We start from the raw sequence: 8,110 nt of genomic DNA, 5'->3' as shown, positions 1-8,110 counted from the left end.
ACTCCAAACGCCATCTCCACCACCATCATTAGTTTTCAATCTCCACTATCATTGTCCTTCACCTCCATTTTATCTCCATTCGTTTATCATCTTCATCATTCACTACTGTTCAATCTCATTCATTCACCAGTAAACCACTAAACCCCACCCACCCACCACTACATGCATCCAGTCACCTATACTTCTACCTTCATTCCACCACAATCTCTTTCTCATAATCCACCAATATTACCAACAGCAACTATAGAAAAAAAAAAGACATAAAAAAATAATAATTAATTTATTCCACAACAATTTTCTTCTGTTAACAACAACAATCACAATAATTAATTTATTCATTATTCATTCCAATTAATAGTTAAAAAAAAAGAACACAATGAACAAGTCCTCCATAGTCCATCGAAACACTAAACCTCTAAGACATGCCAACAACAATATCTGCCCCCAACTCACCAAGAGCCTACAGTGGGTGCCAAGAGATCAGTGGCCATAACAACCTTAATCCCATGAGCATGTGCCTTCTTGATACTCTCCATAGTTCAGAGTCTCACCATCTTCAACCTAACAAAATCAAAGCCACCGTCTTCATGACCCACCGTCACATAAAAACAGGCTACCTTTACGTAGTTGTTGATGTCATCTTCTACGCTGAGGAGGCGCCGACAGTTGTTTCGTCGGGGGAACGGACGGCAAGGGGTGGGGTTTATGCGGGATGGGGCTCCCTTCGTGGTGGATGTGGTCGTCGTTGTCGGCGAGTTGATAGGCGGCGGCTTACCGCAGATGGAAGCTCTTTGGCACCGGTTGGGAGGCGATGGCACAACTACGTGGATGAGAGAGATGAGAAGTTAATATATCAGCTCAAGACTTTGATAAAAATTTAAGAAGACACAGGTAATAAATTTTTATTATGTTAAAGTTCTCTTATCTTGAATTTAATGTTCTTGATATATCTGAAAATAACTACTTATCATGAATATTAGATACCAAAATTCATCTTGATTCAATGGATCTTGGAAATACCATTAAGATTGAAAATAAAGCATCCCAAAAATACAAAGTCAAAGCCATGATCTTCCTTTTTTCTCATCTTGATGAAGAATTGAAAAATAAATATCTCACATTAAAATATCTTGCAGATCTGTGTAAGAACCTTGAAGACAGGTATAATCATAAAAAAACAGCGATACTTCCTCAAACCTGATATGAGTGGACACACTTGTATCTATAGGATTTTAAATCCATAAATGAATACAATAATTCAGCGATGTTTCGAATTACTTAACGAATGAAATTATGTGAGAAAAGATAACTGATATTGACATGTTAGAGAAAACTTTCTCGACCTTTCCATGCCTCGAATGTGCTCCTACAACAGCAATATCGAGAAAAAAATCTTAAAAATATTTTGAACTAATTTCTTGTCTTCATGTTGCTGAACGAAACAATGAATTGATTTTAAGAAATCATGAAAAATGCTCAGCTGGTGTTGTCTCATTTTCTTAAGAAAATGTGGCAAATTATAACCCTAGAAGAGGTAAATGGTAAGTCTTTAGTAAGAAGAAATATTATGGAAGGAAGAAAAATTATATTCACAAAAAAGAATATCACCAGAAATAGGATAAAGAAAGAAATAATGAGTAAAATAAATCAACAGATGATGTAGAAAAGGGTCATTGATCACGTACCTATCGTACCCTAAGGTACTTAGTTGATCTTTATCAAGCATTATTTTTAATGAGAAAGGAATGGGGATAAATTTTAATTCAAATGATGTTGTTGAAAATTACACCACTCATTATGAAGTATCTGATTTCTTTGAGAATCATGAAAGAAATATTGATCATTTAATCAATGATGAAAAAGTTTAATATTTGGGTTCGTTAAGTACTTATGTCAATAAATAATATAAGAAATTTCTTGTTAAATTTTATTTTCTATGTATTTAAATTTTAAAGTCTCATTATGATGTATCTGATTTCTTTGAGGATCGTGAAGGAAATATTGGTCATCTGATCAATGATGTAATAGTTTAATATGTGGGATTGTTAAGTATTCATGTAAATAAATAATGTAAAGAACTTCTCGTTACGTTTTATTTTCTATACATTTGAATTTCAAGTATGATTTATATAAATAATGTTTAATAAAATATTTATAGGGTAAAGTACTAAATTGGTCTCATACGTTTGGACGTAATCCTGTTTTAGTTCTTAAGGTTTAAAGTGTCCTATTTGAATCCAAAAAAATTTCATTTAATTTCAATGTAGTCCCACCATGAGGTCAAAGTTAAATAATTAACGGAATGTTCTACATGAAGAACAAGATCAATAATTTGGAGAACAAGTACAAGCTGCAGAGGCACAAAATTAACCGTGGATGCATCAATACATTTATTTATCGTTCTCTTTAGTTCTACACAAAATATTTCATTTAAATTATAAGAAAAATGATAAATAAATGTATTGATGTATTCACGGTTAATTTTATGTCTCTCGAACTTGTATTTGTTCTCTAGATTATCGATTTTGTTCTTGTACTGCTGTCATGTAGGACATTCCGTTAATTATTTAACTTTGACTTCACAGTGGGACTACATTGAAACTAAATGAAACTTTTTTGGATTCAAATAGGACACTTTAAAACTTATGAACCAAAATAGAATTACGCCCAAATGTAGATGACCAATTTAGTACTTTACCCAATATTTATATTTGTTTTTAAGAATTTTAAAATTACTAAACATGTCAAGTTCTACAATAATAATAATAATAATAATTTTTTAGTATATGATACTATTTTTATGTACAGTATTACTTAGACAAACCGTTCCAATCAAGAATACAATTTTACTGTGCATGTATTTTTATTCACTTTATGTTACAATCATCTTATTATTATTTGTCTTCGGAAAAAAAAGCAAAGACATATAACGAAGATGTTTGCCTTGCGGATAGTGCATGTTCGTATACCATTTCCAAAAGTAATATATATTTTACTCATCTTATACCAAAAGAACGAGTTAATACCATTATTGGCTCAGGTAATGTAATAGAAGGCCCTGAAAGAGCTATAATTTTGTTTTCTGGATGAACAAAATTCATAATAAGTAATACACAACTTTCTACTAAGTCTCTAAGGAACTTGTTGAATTTTAAAGGTATTGGCCGAAATAGATATCATATTGAAATAATGAATGAGAAAAATTATGAGTACTTATGTATCACAACTTATGATTTAAATAAAAAGGTTATATTAGAAAAGTTACCCCCATTTTTTTCTAAGTTATATTATACTAAAATCAGTACAATTAAATCACATACCATTATAAACCAGAAGTTTATTATCCTAAATGAATTTATAATTTGGCATGATCGATTAGGGCATCCTGAAACAACCATGATACAAAAAATTATTGAAAACTCCCATGGACATTTACTAAAGAGTTAGAGAGTTCTTCAATCTAGTGAATTATGTTGTGCTGCATGTTCTTAAAAAAAGTTAATTGTAATGTTATCACCAGTAAAAATTAAGTTTAAGTCTCCTGAATTTCTAAAAAGCATGCAAAGAGATATATGTGGACCAATTCATCCACCATGTGAATTTTTTAGATATTTTATAGTCCTAATAGACGCATCCTCGAGATGGTTACATGTGTACTTATTGTCTTCTCACAACTCAAATTATTTGATTAAAAGCACATTTTTCAAAAAAACTAATCAAAACAATTCGCCTTGATAATACTGTTGAATTCACTTCCCAAACCTTTGATGCTTATCGTATAGTTAACAAAATAAGTGTTAAAAATTCAGTAGCTCATATTCACACATGAAATAGGTTAGCAGAATCACTTATTAAACGCCTCAAAGTTATTTTACATCCTCCAATACTTATTCGCTTAAGTCCAACAAGTTACCACCAATTTTCTCCTCTACAATTAACTTTTGGTTAGCAGCCAAATATTTTCCATTTGAGAATATTCGAGTATGTGATATATGTTCTGATTGCCCTGCCTTATCGCACCAAAATAAGACTCCAAAGAAAATTACGGATATATGTTAGATATGATTCTCTCTATGGTGAGGTATTTTGAGATACAAACAGGAGATGTGTTTAAAGCCTGATTTGCATATTGTCATTTTGATGAATCAATATTTCCAATATTAGGCAGAGATAATAAGCCACTTGAGAAAGAACTTAATTAAAATGTATTATCATTAATGCATCTAGATCCATGATAAGGAGAATGTGAACTAGAAGTTCAAAAGATTATACATTTGCAAAGAATAACAAATGAATTTTCTGATAAATTTTCTGATACAAAGAGGATAACTAAATCATATATACCAATTGAAAATGTCCCAATTCAAATTGATGTCCCAGTCGGACAAATAGCCACCGAAACAAATTCACGTCAAAAGCATGGTAGGCCTGTTGGTTCCAAAGACAAAAATTCTCGAAAAAAGAAAAGAGGTAAATATTATTCCCGTTGAAAAAAGATAAAGACATAGTACAGACAACTGTAGTTGTCCAAAATTCTGATATAATTTTGACGCCAGAAGATGTTCAGTTACCTAAAAATTATGAAAATTGTGAAAATGATGATCTCAATAAATTATATCTTTGGAGGAGAAAAATGGAACCAAAATAAAATAATTATCAATAAAATATTTGCATATAATGTGGCATTACACATCATGCATGAAAGTTACGATCGTGAGCCAAGAACATTCGAAGAATGTCGACAAAAGAATGATTAGCCAAAATGAGAAGAAGATATGAAGGTTGAGTTAAACTCACTTGCAAAACGTGAAGTCTTTGGACTTGTAGTCCGTACACCAAAAGATGTAAAATCTGTTGGATACAGATAGATATTTGTAAGAAAACGAAATGAGAAAAATGAAATTGTACGCTACAAAAATTGACTTGTGGCACAAAATTTTTTACAAAGACCCAGTATAAATTATGAAGAAACATATTTTTCCGTAGTAGTTGCAATAACATTGCATTATTTGATCAGTTTATCTACATACTATAAACTACATATGCATCTAACGGATGTGGTGATAACATATTTATACGGATCATTAGATTGTGATATCTATATGAAAATTCCTGAAAGACTAAAGATATCTAAACAGTCCAATGAATATTCGCAGGGGTTATACTCAGTCAAATTACAAAGATCTTTATATGGTCTAAAGCAATCGGACGAATGTAGTATAACTGTCTTATTTAGTATCTGGCTCAAAACGAATTCAAGAATGATGATATCTGCCCATGTGTTTTTATAAAAAAAAATCTGCATCTAGATTCATTATAATTGTTGTATATGTTGATGATTTAAATATAATTGAAACTCTTGAAGAGATTTCAACAATTATAAAAGCTATAAAAGAAGAGTTTGAGATGAAAGATCTCGAAAAGACTAAATTTTGTCTCGACATACAGATCGAGCATACAAATAATGGGATTAGGGGTGAACGCGGATCGGATATGGCCAAAATTTCGATCCGATCCGCACATTTGCGGATCGGATTGGATATCAGATATATCCGCAAAACACAAAAATATTTTTAAAATCTTTTTTTTATAAAAAAATATCAATAAAATTCATTTTTTCTAAAATATGTTTGATCGAGCATACAAATAATGGGATTAGGGGTGAACGCGGATCGGATATGGCCAAAATTTCGATCCGATCCGCACATTTGCGGATCGGATTGGATATCAGATATATCCGCAAAACACAAAAATATTTTTAAAATCTTTTTTTTATAAAAAAATATCAATAAAATTCATTTTTTCTATTCTTTTAAATATGTTTACTCTTAAAATAATATTAAACATACTTTTTTTAAATAATAAATTAAAATAATACAACATATATGATAATTATTAGTTGAAATAAAACATAAAAATAATATTTACTTATTTATTTATTTTTTTCTGCGGATACGCGGATATGCGGATACCAACACAAAATCCACAATCCGATCCGATTAGTGTGTGGATCCGATCCGATCCGAAAGCCTTGCGAATTGGATCCATATCCGCAATTTTCGGATCGGATTCGGATAAACACCGCGGATATGCGGATCGAATCCGATCCATGAACATCCCTAAATGGGATCTTTATTCATCAAACAACATATACATAAAATATTTTGAAAAGATTTCATATGGATAAATTATATCCATTAAGTACCCCAGTGATCGTAAGATCTTTGGATGTGGAAAATGATCAATTCTAGTCTAAAGAAGAAAATGAAGATATCACTGGTTCTGAAGTACCATATCTTAGTACTATTTAAGCACCAATGTACCTTGCTAATAATACAGTGTCTAACATATCTTTTGCTATGAATTTACTAGCAAGGTATAGTCCATCTCCAACTAAAAGACATTGGAATGGAATCAAATAGCTTTTTCTATATCTTCATGAAACAGTTGATATGGGACTATTTCATTTATATGAATCCAAGTCACAATTAGTTGGTTATGTATGCAGGATATTTGTATGATCCACGTAAAGAAAAATCTCAAACAGGATATCTATTCACATATAGTAATACAGCTATTTCATGGAGATCTACAAAACAGACAATAGCAGCAATATTCTCTAATTATGCTGAAATACTAGCGATATATGAAGCAAGTCGCAAGTATTTTTGGCTCAAGAGTTTAATCCAATATATTCTATCATCATGTGGACTGACTGATAGGAAAATAGCTCCAACTATTCTATTTGAAGATAGTATAGCATGCATTGCTCAACTTAAGGATGAATACATCAAAGGTGATAGAACAAAGTATATTTCTCCTAAATTCTTCTTCACTCATCATAACCTTCAAAATCAATGAACAATTGATGTTCAACAGATCTGTTCAAGTGATAATCTAACAGATTTATTTACAAAGCCACTTTTAAAATCCTCCTTTGAAAGATTGATACATCAGATTGGGATGCGTCGACTTTGAGATATTAAATAATGTCGACAAGAGGATGATGTTGTACTCTTTTTTCCTTAATCATATTTTTATCCCTATTGGATTTTTTTTGACAATATTTTTAATGAGGTAGTTCTCAAAGGATATTATACTATTTTTCCTTCACTAAAACTTTTATCTATTGGATTTTTCTTTAGTAAGATTTTAATAAGGTATCCTAAATGGACATCTAAAAGAAGCGTTGTAACATGAATAGATATTCATTTAATGACTTGTGACTTTTTACGTTATATGGGGACTTAGTTTTTCTATGATGAAAGATTCAAGTTCTCAAGATAAAGTAAACTTAACGAAATTTGAAAAGTAAATTTTGTACGTATATAATCTGAGACAAAATACATATACACCCAACAATAATATAAATACTTCTTTCTATATGTCCGATGCAACATATAAAAAGTTAATATATATGAATCATTTCACAAGTTATTAATGTATTTATATATATATATATGTATTTTAATTTATTTATAATAATAATAACTGAATTTAATATATACCTAACATTATTATTTTTTTAATACTTGTTATCTGAATTTTGGAATTGGAATATTTTTTTATATCTTACATTTGATTGTTTCCTCATTGTAAGATATGAATAATTTAACTTTTTAAGCCTATATTACTATCCACCACTCCTTTGGTGGGATTCAGATTATTTTTTCCAACATACTCCTCTATTAATTTGTTTTCTTATATCATTTGAATATTTGATGTATTAGAAATTCAATGTATAGAAATAATATATCTAATAAAATTGAATTTGTAATAATGTAAGCGACAAATAAAAATAAAACAAATAATAGTATATACTTAAAACATTTTATATTCAAATATCGAAGTTTGTACACCAATGCCTTAAACAATCAGGCAGAGAGAAAACGTACAATTCAATTAAGTCATGGCTAGCTACTATGCATTCTTGCATTTAATTTTCATTTTGTTGGTCAAAAACTCGTTCATTTATTACATGGATATATAATACACCAAATAAAGAATAATACTATATATTTAAATTTTTTTATAAGTCAAATTTAATTAAGTTAAATAATAAAATTTGAAATAATATTAATTATAATTAATATTTATTGTATTAAATCAA

This window comes from Arachis ipaensis, chromosome B06 (genome assembly GCF_000816755.2).
Source record: "Arachis ipaensis cultivar K30076 chromosome B06, Araip1.1, whole genome shotgun sequence".
Taxonomy (NCBI): domain Eukaryota; kingdom Viridiplantae; phylum Streptophyta; class Magnoliopsida; order Fabales; family Fabaceae; genus Arachis; species Arachis ipaensis.
The sequence above is the reverse complement of the archived record's forward strand: the minus strand, read 5'-3'. Positions refer to the sequence as shown.